The sequence below is a fragment of the Procambarus clarkii genome, unplaced genomic scaffold, assembly GCF_040958095.1.
Source record: "Procambarus clarkii isolate CNS0578487 unplaced genomic scaffold, FALCON_Pclarkii_2.0 HiC_scaffold_109, whole genome shotgun sequence".
Taxonomy (NCBI): Eukaryota; Metazoa; Arthropoda; class Malacostraca; order Decapoda; family Cambaridae; genus Procambarus; species Procambarus clarkii.
The window spans coordinates 3,428,268-3,441,661 of NW_027189142.1; positions in this window are offsets into that span (position 1 = coordinate 3,428,268).

Below are 13,394 nucleotides of genomic sequence, written 5' to 3' on the forward strand. Positions count from 1 at the left end.
ACCAAAATCAAACAAAAATATTAGTAAAAGTCAAATAGGACACTAGGATTAATTAATCGTAGCCTTAGTATAAGAAACCTGGTGTTGTTCTTCAGCTATATATTACTACTGTTAGGCCCCTGTAGATTATGCAGTTCAGATCGTATCAACATACTATGGAATGGATATTAATTTACTAGAACGTGTCCAGCGTAGGATGACGAAGGTATTCTCGCAAATTAGAAATCTGGCATAGTAAAAAAGATTGACGAAGCTTAAATTACATTATATGGAAAGGCGAAGAATTAGGGTTGACATGATAGGGATGTACAAGTGGGCTAATGGACATAGCAAAGGGTTATTAATAGGGTATTAAAAGTCTCAACACACACAGACGAGGAGTAACAAAAACTTGGTTGAAATATGTTGACTGAACCTCACACTAGAAAGTGATGGAACGACGAAGTTCCGGTCCGTCTTGGACCAGTCACAATTCGATCAACACAAGGCAAAACATGAACAAATGGGTATAAATTTGAAAAGTTTATTTAGAAATGGCCTGGGTAAATGTTGGTTTGGTAACAGTGTACACAATTCGAAGGGCAAATTACCGCATAGCATAACAGTTGAAGGATCTCTTGATTGTTTCAAGCGTAGGTTTTTATATATATGTGAATGGGGTTGGGTGGATATAAATAGGAACTTCTTCGACGGCGATGCCATCTGCTTTTACCTTCATTCCTATGTTCATATGAATGGACATTCGTATGAACATAGGAATGTTCATATGAACAAAAAGGGATATTAATAGGGTATTAAAAGTATCAACGCATAATAAAACTCAAAACAATGAATATAAACTGGATAACTATAGATATGGGAATGTTCTGGGTAAATACAGATTCGGTAACAGGACTGTCGATTTGTGGACCCTATTACCGCAAAACATAGGGGGATATTAATAGTAGTATTAAAAGTGTCAACACAAGACATAACACGAAACAATGAGTATAAATTGGATAAGATTAGATTTATAATAGACATGGGTAAATACTGGTTCGGTAACAGAGTTGTTGATTTGTAGAACCAATTACCGCCTACTGTGGTGGAGGTGGGGTCCTTCAATTGTTTCAAGAGTGGGATGGACATGTATATGAGTGGGATTGGGTGGTTATAAATAGCAGTTGCCTTGTATGGCCAATAGGCCTTCTGCAGTCACCTTCTTATGTTCTTAACTGTTGCACCAACAGAATCTCATTCTTGCTCTAATGATCCATTTGTGAAGATGTGAGTGGTTGTTTGTGTTGAGATATTTTCCATCAATAGCATGTTGATGTTGTCTCACAATCGACTACTATAACAAAATTTATCATAGTACGGGCTATTGCGTGCTGTAGTGGCTCAGTGATATATCCATTTATTTCAGATACTAGGCAAAAACTCCATGTCACCAGACTTCACCTGATATGATTTAGCTCATAAGGCGCCGAACCAACTCAGACCCTCACTTGCTTCCCCAGTTCTTTCCTGGTCGTGCTGTTTGTTTACGCTCGTCCGTTGTTGTAACCATGGCAAAGACTAATCCATTTGAGAAGAGTTACTTCTCACCCCGCAAGATTCAGATGAGAGAGCAAAATACAATTCTGAAGCTCTCCACCGCCAAAATTTCCAAACTCAGGCGCAGAAATACGTCCTTGCATCGATATGTTATGTTGAAGAACCTCAAGAAACGGGTGGAGCAGGAGTTAACGAGAAACAGGTTAGAATATATGGAAGAATTATTTAACGGTAAGTTCTCCCCTTAGCTTCTTCCTCCTGCTGACCATATGGTTTGTTATAAAAAGGATCTGGTTGTATGGGCCAATAGGCCTTCAACATTTACCTTCATTCTTATGTTCTTAACTAATGTAAGAGCGGAGCCTTTGTTCGATAGTTTCATTAACTTTCATGACATTTATGAAACAAAATTAATGACATTCATAAACTATTGGGTCCATTACCTCCCAGCATCACCTGTAGCCAAGTCTGCAAATGGCTATTGCAAATAATGCAAATATGACAATGGGATTTGTTTCTCGGACAGTCAGTAATAAATCACCTAGTGCTATATTTTGCAGCCATACCTTGCTCCATTTACATTATCCTGCACTGTTTTTGTCCCAATTGTATACAATTAATAAATTTTCTGGTATTCGTTGCGATTGCGCAGGCGGGTTGCGAAAGGGATCAGGGGGATATAAGAGATATAATTAGCAAGAATTTAAAACCAAAAATCAAACAAAAATATTAGTAAAAGTCAAATAGGACACTAGGATTAATTAATCGTAGCCTTAGTAATAAGAAACCTGGTGTTGTTCTTCAGCTATATATTACTACTGTTAGGCCCCTGTAGATTATGCAGTTCAGATCGTATCAACATACTATGGAATGGATATTAATTTACTAGAACGTGTCCAGCGTAGGATGACGAAGGTATTCTCGCAAATTAGAAATCTGGCATAGTAAAAAAGATTGACGAAGCTTAAATTACATTATATGGAAAGGCGAAGAATTAGGGTTGACATGATAGGGATGTACAAGTGGGCTAATGGACATAGCAAAGGGTTATTAATAGGGTATTAAAAGTCTCAACACACACAGACGAGGAGTAACAAAAACTTGGTTGAAATATGTTGACTGAACCTCACACTAGAAAGTGATGGAACGACGAAGTTCCGGTCCGTCTTGGACCAGTCACAATTCGATCAACACAAGGCAAAACATGAACAAATGGGTATAAATTTGAAAAGTTTAAATTTAGAAATGGCCTGGGTAAATGTTGGTTTGGTAACAGTGTACACAATTCGAAGGGCAAATTACCGCATAGCATAACAGTTGAAGGATCTCTTGATTGTTTCAAGCGTAGGTTTTTATATATATGTGAATGGGGTTGGGTGGATATAAATAGGAACTTCTTCGACGGCGATGCCATCTGCTGCCATCTGCTTTTACCTTCATTCCTATGTTCATATGAATGGACATTCGTATGAACATAGGAATGTTCATATGAACAAAAAGGGATATTAATAGGGTATTAAAAGTATCAACGCATAATAAAACTCAAAACAATGAATATAAACTGGATAACTATAGATATGGGAATGTTCTGGGTAAATACAGATTCGGTAACAGGACTGTCGATTTGTGGACCCTATTACCGCAAAACATAGGGGGATATTAATAGTAGTATTAAAAGTGTCAACACAAGACATAACACGAAACAATGAGTATAAATTGGATAAGATTAGATTTATAATAGACATGGGTAAATACTGGTTCGGTAACAGAGTTGTTGATTTGTAGAACCAATTACCGCCTACTGTGGTGGAGGTGGGGTCCTTCAATTGTTTCAAGAGTGGGATGGACATGTATATGAGTGGGATTGGGTGGTTATAATAGCAGTTGCCTTGTATGGGCCAATAGGCCTTCTGCAGTCACCTTCTTATGTTCTTAACTGTTGCACCAACAGAATCTCATTCTTGCTCTAATGATCCATTTGTGAAGATGTGAGTGGTTGTTTGTGTTGAGATATTTTCCATCAATAGCATGTTGATGTTGTCTCACAATCGACTACTATAACAAAATTTATCATAGTACGGGCTATTGCGTGCTGTAGTGGCTCAGTGATATATCCATTTATTTCAGATACTAGGCAAAAACTCCATGTCACCAGACTTCACCTGATATGATTTAGCTCATAAGGCGCCGAACCACTCAGACCCTCACTTGCTTCCCCAGTTCTTTCCTGGTCGTGCTGTTTGTTTACGCTCGTCCGTTGTTGTAACCATGGCAAAGACTAATCCATTTGAGAAGAGTTACTTCTCACCCCGCAAGATTCAGATGAGAGAGCAAAATACAATTCTGAAGCTCTCCACCGCCAAAATTTCCAAACTCAGGCGCAGAAATACGTCCTTGCATCGATATGTTATGTTGAAGAACCTCAAGAAACGGGTGGAGCAGGAGTTAACGAGAAACAGGTTAGAATATATGGAAGAATTATTTAACGGTAAGTTCTCCCCTTAGCTTCTTCCTCCTGCTGACCATATGGTTTGTTATAAAAAGGATCTGGGTTGTATGGGCCAATAGGCCTTCAACATTTACCTTCATTCTTATGTTCTTAACTAATGTAAGAGCGGAGCCTTTGTTCGATAGTTTCATTAACTTTCATGACATTTATGAAACAAAATTAATGACATTCATAAACTATTGGGTCCATTACCTCCCAGCATCACCTGTAGCCAAGTCTGCAAATGGCTATTGCAAATAATGCAAATATGACAATGGGATTTGTTTCTCGGACAGTCAGTAATAAATCACCTAGTGCTATATTTTGCAGCCATACCTTGCTCCATTTACATTATCCTGCACTGTTTTTGTCCCAATTGTATACAATTAATAAATTTTCTGGTATTCGTTGCGATTGCGCAGGCGGGTTGCGAAAGGGATCAGGGGGATATAAGAGATATAATTAGCAAGAATTTAAAACCAAAAATCAAACAAAAATATTAGTAAAAGTCAAATAGGACACTAGGATTAATTAATCGTAGCCTTAGTAATAAGAAACCTGGTGTTGTTCTTCAGCTATATATTACTACTGTTAGGCCCCTGTAGATTATGCAGTTCAGATCGTATCAACATACTATGGAATGGATATTAATTTACTAGAACGTGTCCAGCGTAGGATGACGAAGGTATTCTCGCAAATTAGAAATCTGGCATAGTAAAAAAGATTGACGAAGCTTAAATTACATTATATGGAAAGGCGAAGAATTAGGGTTGACATGATAGGGATGTACAAGTGGGCTAATGGACATAGCAAAGGGTTATTAATAGGGTATTAAAAGTCTCAACACACACAGACGAGGAGTAACAAAAACTTGGTTGAAATATGTTGACTGAACCTCACACTAGAAAGTGATGGAACGACGAAGTTCCGGTCCGTCTTGGACCAGTCACAATTCGATCAACACAAGGCAAAACATGAACAAATGGGTATAAATTTGAAAAGTTTAAATTTAGAAATGGCCTGGGTAAATGTTGGTTTGGTAACAGTGTACACAATTCGAAGGGCAAATTACCGCATAGCATAACAGTTGAAGGATCTCTTGATTGTTTCAAGCGTAGGTTTTTATATATATGTGAATGGGGTTGGGTGGATATAAATAGGAACTTCTTCGACGGCGATGCCATCTGCTTTTTACCTTCATTCCTATGTTCATATGAATGGACATTCGTATGAACATAGGAATGTTCATATGAACAAAAAGGGATATTAATAGGGTATTAAAAGTATCAACGCATAATAAAACTCAAAACAATGAATATAAACTGGATAACTATAGATATGGGAATGTTCTGGGTAAATACAGATTCGGTAACAGGACTGTCGATTTGTGGACCCTATTACCGCAAAACATAGGGGGATATTAATAGTAGTATTAAAAGTGTCAACACAAGACATAACACGAAACAATGAGTATAAATTGGATAAGATTAGATTTATAATAGACATGGGTAAATACTGGTTCGGTAACAGAGTTGTTGATTTGTAGAACCAATTACCGCCTACTGTGGTGGAGGTGGGGTCCTTCAATTGTTTCAAGAGTGGGATGGACATGTATATGAGTGGGATTGGGTGGTTATAAATAGCAGTTGCCTTGTATGGCCAATAGGCCTTCTGCAGTCACCTTCTTATGTTCTTAACTGTTGCACCAACAGAATCTCATTCTTGCTCTAATGATCCATTTGTGAAGATGTGAGTGGTTGTTTGTGTTGAGATATTTTCCATCAATAGCATGTTGATGTTGTCTCACAATCGACTACTATAACAAAATTTATCATAGTACGGGCTATTGCGTGCTGTAGTGGCTCAGTGATATATCCATTTATTTCAGATACTAGGCAAAAACTCCATGTCACCAGACTTCACCTGATATGATTTAGCTCATAAGGCGCCGAACCAACTCAGACCCTCACTTGCTTCCCCAGTTCTTTCCTGGTCGTGCTGTTTGTTTACGCTCGTCCGTTGTTGTAACCATGGCAAAGACTAATCCATTTGAGAAGAGTTACTTCTCACCCCGCAAGATTCAGATGAGAGAGCAAAATACAATTCTGAAGCTCTCCACCGCCAAAATTTCCAAACTCAGGCGCAGAAATACGTCCTTGCATCGATATGTTATGTTGAAGAACCTCAAGAAACGGGTGGAGCAGGAGTTAACGAGAAACAGGTTAGAATATATGGAAGAATTATTTAACGGTAAGTTCTCCCCTTAGCTTCTTCCTCCTGCTGACCATATGGTTTGTTATAAAAAGGATCTGGGTTGTATGGGCCAATAGGCCTTCAACATTTACCTTCATTCTTATGTTCTTAACTAATGTAAGAGCGGAGCCTTTGTTCGATAGTTTCATTAACTTTCATGACATTTATGAAACAAAATTAATGACATTCATAAACTATTGGGTCCATTACCTCCCAGCATCACCTGTAGCCAAGTCTGCAAATGGCTATTGCAAATAATGCAAATATGACAATGGGATTTGTTTCTCGACAGTCAGTAATAAATCACCTAGTGCTATATTTTGCAGCCATACCTTGCTCCATTTACATTATCCTGCACTGTTTTTGTCCCAATTGTATACAATTAATAAATTTTCTGGTATTCGTTGCGATTGCAGGCGGGTTGCGAAAGGGATCAGGGGGATATAAGAGATATAATTAGCAAGAATTTAAAACCAAAAAATCAAACAAAAATATTAGTAAAAAGTCAAATAGGACACTAGGATTAATTAATCGTAGCCTTAGTAATAAGAAACCTGGTGTTGTTCTTCAGCTATATATTACTACTGTTAGGCCCCTGTAGATTATGCAGTTCAGATCGTATCAACATACTATGGAATGGATATTAATTTACTAGAACGTGTCCAGCGTAGGATGACGAAGGTATTCTCGCAAATTAGAAATCTGGCATAGTAAAAAAGATTGACGAAGCTTAAATTACATTATATGGAAAGGCGAAGAATTAGGGTTGACATGATAGGGATGTACAAGTGGGCTAATGGACATAGCAAAGGGTTATTAATAGGGTATTAAAAGTCTCAACACACACAGACGAGGAGTAACAAAAACTTGGTTGAAATATGTTGACTGAACCTCACACTAGAAAGTGATGGAACGACGAAGTTCCGGTCCGTCTTGGACCAGTCACAATTCGATCAACACAAGGCAAAACATGAACAAATGGGTATAAATTTGAAAAGTTTAAATTTAGAAATGGCCTGGGTAAATGTTGGTTTGGTAACAGTGTACACAATTCGAAGGGCAAATTACCGCATAGCATAACAGTTGAAGGATCTCTTGATTGTTTCAAGCGTAGGTTTTTATATATATGTGAATGGGGTTGGGTGGATATAAATAGGAACTTCTTCGACGGCGATGCCATCTGCTGCCATCTGCTTTTACCTTCATTCCTATGTTCATATGAATGGACATTCGTATGAACATAGGAATGTTCATATGAACAAAAAGGGATATTAATAGGGTATTAAAAGTATCAACGCATAATAAAACTCAAAACAATGAATATAAACTGGATAACTATAGATATGGGAATGTTCTGGGTAAATACAGATTCGGTAACAGGACTGTCGATTTGTGGACCCTATTACCGCAAAACATAGGGGGATATTAATAGTAGTATTAAAAGTGTCAACACAAGACATAACACGAAACAATGAGTATAAATTGGATAAGATTAGATTTATAATAGACATGGGTAAATACTGGTTCGGTAACAGAGTTGTTGATTTGTAGAACCAATTACCGCCTACTGTGGTGGAGGTGGGGTCCTTCAATTGTTTCAAGAGTGGGATGGACATGTATATGAGTGGGATTGGGTGGTTATAATAGCAGTTGCCTTGTATGGGCCAATAGGCCTTCTGCAGTCACCTTCTTATGTTCTTAACTGTTGCACCAACAGAATCTCATTCTTGCTCTAATGATCCATTTGTGAAGATGTGAGTGGTTGTTTGTGTTGAGATATTTTCCATCAATAGCATGTTGATGTTGTCTCACAATCGACTACTATAACAAAATTTATCATAGTACGGGCTATTGCGTGCTGTAGTGGCTCAGTGATATATCCATTTATTTCAGATACTAGGCAAAAACTCCATGTCACCAGACTTCACCTGATATGATTTAGCTCATAAGGCGCCGAACCAACTCAGACCCTCACTTGCTTCCCCAGTTCTTTCCTGGTCGTGCTGTTTGTTTACGCTCGTCCGTTGTTGTAACCATGGCAAAGACTAATCCATTTGAGAAGAGTTACTTCTCACCCCGCAAGATTCAGATGAGAGAGCAAAATACAATTCTGAAGCTCTCCACCGCCAAAATTTCCAAACTCAGGCGCAGAAATACGTCCTTGCATCGATATGTTATGTTGAAGAACCTCAAGAAACGGGTGGAGCAGGAGTTAACGAGAAACAGGTTAGAATATATGGAAGAATTATTTAACGGTAAGTTCTCCCCTTAGCTTCTTCCTCCTGACCATATGGTTTGTTATAAAAAGGATCTGGGTTGTATGGGCCAATAGGCCTTCAACATTTACCTTCATTCTTATGTTCTTAACTAATGTAAGAGCGGAGCCTTTGTTCGATAGTTTCATTAACTTTCATGACATTTATGAAACAAATTAATGACATTCATAAACTATTGGGTCCATTACCTCCCAGCATCACCTGTAGCCAAGTCTGCAAATGGCTATTGCAAATAATGCAAATATGACAATGGGATTTGTTTCTCGACAGTCAGTAATAAATCACCTAGTGCTATATTTTGCAGCCATACCTTGCTCCATTTACATTATCCTGCACTGTTTTTGTCCCAATTGTATACAATTAATAAATTTTCTGGTATTCGTTGCGATTGCGCAGGCGGGTTGCGAAAGGGATCAGGGGGATATAAGAGATATAATTAGCAAGAATTTAAAACCAAAAAATCAAACAAAAATATTAGTAAAAGTCAAATAGGACACTAGGATTAATTAATCGTAGCCTTAGTAATAAGAAACCTGGTGTTGTTCTTCAGCTATATATTACTACTGTTAGGCCCCTGTAGATTATGCAGTTCAGATCGTATCAACATACTATGGAATGGATATTAATTTACTAGAACGTGTCCAGCGTAGGATGACGAAGGTATTCTCGCAAATTAGAAATCTGGCATAGTAAAAAAGATTGACGAAGCTTAAATTACATTATATGGAAAGGCGAAGAATTAGGGTTGACATGATAGGGATGTACAAGTGGGCTAATGGACATAGCAAAGGGTTATTAATAGGGTATTAAAAGTCTCAACACACACAGACGAGGAGTAACAAAAACTTGGTTGAAATATGTTGACTGAACCTCACACTAGAAAGTGATGGAACGACGAAGTTCCGGTCCGTCTTGGACCAGTCACAATTCGATCAACACAAGGCAAAACATGAACAAATGGGTATAAATTTGAAAAGTTTAAATTTAGAAATGGCCTGGGTAAATGTTGGTTTGGTAACAGTGTACACAATTCGAAGGGCAAATTACCGCATAGCATAACAGTTGAAGGATCTCTTGATTGTTTCAAGCGTAGGTTTTTATATATATGTGAATGGGGTTGGGTGGATATAAATAGGAACTTCTTCGACGGCGATGCCATCTGTTTTTACCTTCATTCCTATGTTCATATGAATGGACATTCGTATGAACATAGGAATGTTCATATGAACAAAAAGGGATATTAATAGGGTATTAAAAGTATCAACGCATAATAAAACTCAAAACAATGAATATAAACTGGATAACTATAGATATGGGAATGTTCTGGGTAAATACAGATTCGGTAACAGGACTGTCGATTTGTGGACCCTATTACCGCAAAACATAGGGGGATATTAATAGTAGTATTAAAAGTGTCAACACAAGACATAACACGAAACAATGAGTATAAATTGGATAAGATTAGATTTATAATAGACATGGGTAAATACTGGTTCGGTAACAGAGTTGTTGATTTGTAGAACCAATTACCGCCTACTGTGGTGGAGGTGGGGTCCTTCAATTGTTTCAAGAGTGGGATGGACATGTATATGAGTGGGATTGGGTGGTTATAAATAGCAGTTGCCTTGTATGGGCCAATAGGCCTTCTGCAGTCACCTTCTTATGTTCTTAACTGTTGCACCAACAGAATCTCATTCTTGCTCTAATGATCCATTTGTGAAGATGTGAGTGGTTGTTTGTGTTGAGATATTTTCCATCAATAGCATGTTGATGTTGTCTCACAATCGACTACTATAACAAAATTTATCATAGTACGGGCTATTGCGTGCTGTAGTGGCTCAGTGATATATCCATTTATTTCAGATACTAGGCAAAAACTCCATGTCACCAGACTTCACCTGATATGATTTAGCTCATAAGGCGCCGAACCTACTCAGACCCTCACTTGCTTCCCAGTTTCTTTCCTGGTCGTGCTGTTTGTTTACGCTCGTCCGTTTGTTGTAACCATGGCAAAGACTAATCCATTTGAGAAGAGTTACTTCTCACCCGCAAGATTAAGATGAGAGAGCAAAATACAATTCTGAAGCTCTCCCACCGCCAAAATTTCCAAACTCAGGCGCACAAATACGTCCTTGCATCGATATGTTATGTTGAAGAACCTCAAGAAACGGGTGGAGCAGGAGTTAACGATAAACAGGTTAGAATATATGGAAGAATTATTTAACGGTAAGTTCTCCCCTTAGCTTCTTCCTCCTGCTGACCTGAAGGTTTGTATAACAAAGGATCTGAGTTGTATTGGCCAATAGGCCTTCAACATTTACCTTCATTCTTATGTTCTTAACTAATGTAAGAGCGGATCCTTTGTTCGATAGTTTCATTAACTTTCATGACATTTATGAAAACAAAATTAATGACATTCAATAAACTATTGGGTCCATTACCTCCCAGCATCACCTGTAGCCAAGTCCTGCAAATGGCTATTGCAAATTAATGCAAATATGACAATGGGATTTGTTTCTCGGACAGTCAGTAATAAATCACCTAGTGCTATATTTTGCAGCCATACCTTGCTCCATTTACATTATCCTGCACTGTTTTTGTCCCAATGGTATACAATTAATAAATTTTCTGGTATTCGTTTCGATTGCGGAGGCGGGTTGCGAAAGGGATCAGGGGGATATAAGAGATATAATTAGCAAGAATTTAAAACCAAAAAATCAAAACAAAAATATAGTAGAAAGTCAAATAGGACACTAGGATTAATTAATCGTAGCCTTAGTAATAAGAAACCTCTGGTGTTGTTCTTCAGCTATATATTACTACTGTTAGGCCCCCTGTAGATTATGCAGTTCAGATCGTATCAACATACAATGGAATGGATATTAATTTACTAGAACGTGTCCCAGCGTAGGATGACGAAGGTATTCTCGCAAATTAGAAATCTGGCATAGTAAAAAAAATTGACGAAGCTTAAATTACATTATATGGAAAGGCGAAGAATTAGGGTTGACATGATAGGGATGTACAAGTGGGCTAATGGACATAGCAAAAGGGTTATTAATAGGGTATTAAAAGTCTCAACACTCACAGACGAGGAGTAACAAAAACTTGGTGTAAATATGTTGACTGAACCTCACACTAGAAAGTGATGGAACGACGAAGTTCCGGTCCGTCTTGGACCAGTCACAATTCGGATCAACACAAGGCAAAACATGAACAAATAGGTATAAATTTGAAAAAATTATATTTAGAAATGGCCTGGGTAAATGTTGGTTTGGTAACAGTGTACACAATTCGAAGGGCAAATTACCGCATAGCATAACAGTTGAAGGATCTCTTGATTGTTTCAAGCGTAGGGTTGTTATATATATGTGAATGGGGGTTGGGTGGATATAATAGGAACTTCTTCGACGGCGATGACCATCTGCTTTTACCTTCATTCCTATGTTCATATGAATGGAACATTCGTATGACACTAGGAATGTTCAAATGAACAAAAAGGGATATTAATAGGGTATTAAAAGTATCAACGCATAATAAAACTCAAAACAATGAATATAACTGGATACTATAGATATGGGAATGTTTCTGGGTAAATACAGATTCGGTAAAAGGACTGTCGATTTTGTGGACCCTATTACCGCAAAACATAGGGGGCTATTAATAGTAGTATTAAGTGTCAACACAAGACATAACACGAAACAATGAGTATAAAATTGGATAAGATTAGATTTATAATAGACATGGGTAAATACTGGTTCGGTAACAGAGGTTGTTGATTTGTAGAACCACTTTACCGCCTACTGTGGTGGAGGTGGGGTCCTTCAATTGTTTCAAGAGTGGGATGGACATGTATATGAGTGGGATTGGGTGGTTATAAATAGCAGTTGGCCTTGTATGGGCCAATAGGCCTTCTGCAGTCACCTTCCTTATGCTCATAACTGTTGCACCAACAGAATCATCATTCTTGCTCTAATGATCCATTTGTGAAGATGTGAGTGGTTGTTTGTGTTGAGATATTTCCATCAATAGCATGTTGAATGTTGTCTCACAATCGACTTACTATAACAAAATTTATCATAGTACGGGCATATTGCGTGCTGTAGGTGGCTCAGTGATATATCCATTTATTCAGATACTAGGCAAAAACTCCATGTCACCAGACTTCACCTGATATGATTTAGCTCATAAGGCGCCGAACCTACTCAGACCCTCACTTGCTTCCCCAGTTCTTTCCTGGTCGTGGCTGTTTGTTTACGCTCGTCCGTTGTTGTAACCATGGCAAAGACTAATCCATTTGAGAAGAGTTACTTCTCACCCCGCAAGATTCAGATGAGAGAGCAAAATACAATTCTGAAGCTCTCCACCGCCAAAATTTCCAAACTCAGGCGCACAAATACGTCCTTGCATCGATATGTTATGTTGAAGAACCTCAAGAAACGGGTGGAGCAGGAGTTAACGATAAACAGGTTAGAATATATGGAAGAATTATTTAACGGTAAGTTCTCCCCTTAGCTTCTTCCTCCTGCTGACCTGAAGGTTTGTTATAAAAAGGATCTGAGTTGTATTGGCCAATAGGCCTTCAACATTTACCTTCATTCTTATGTTCTTAACTAATGTAAGAGCGGAGCCTTTGTTCGATAGTTTCATTAACTTTCATGACATTTATGAAACAAAATTAATGACATTCATAAACTATTGGGGTCCATTACCTCCCAGCATCACCTGTAGCCAAGTCTGCAAATGGCTATTGCAAATTAATGCAAATATGACAATGGGATTTGTTTCTCGGACAGTCAGTAATAAATCACCTAGTGCTATATTTTGCAGCCATACCTTGC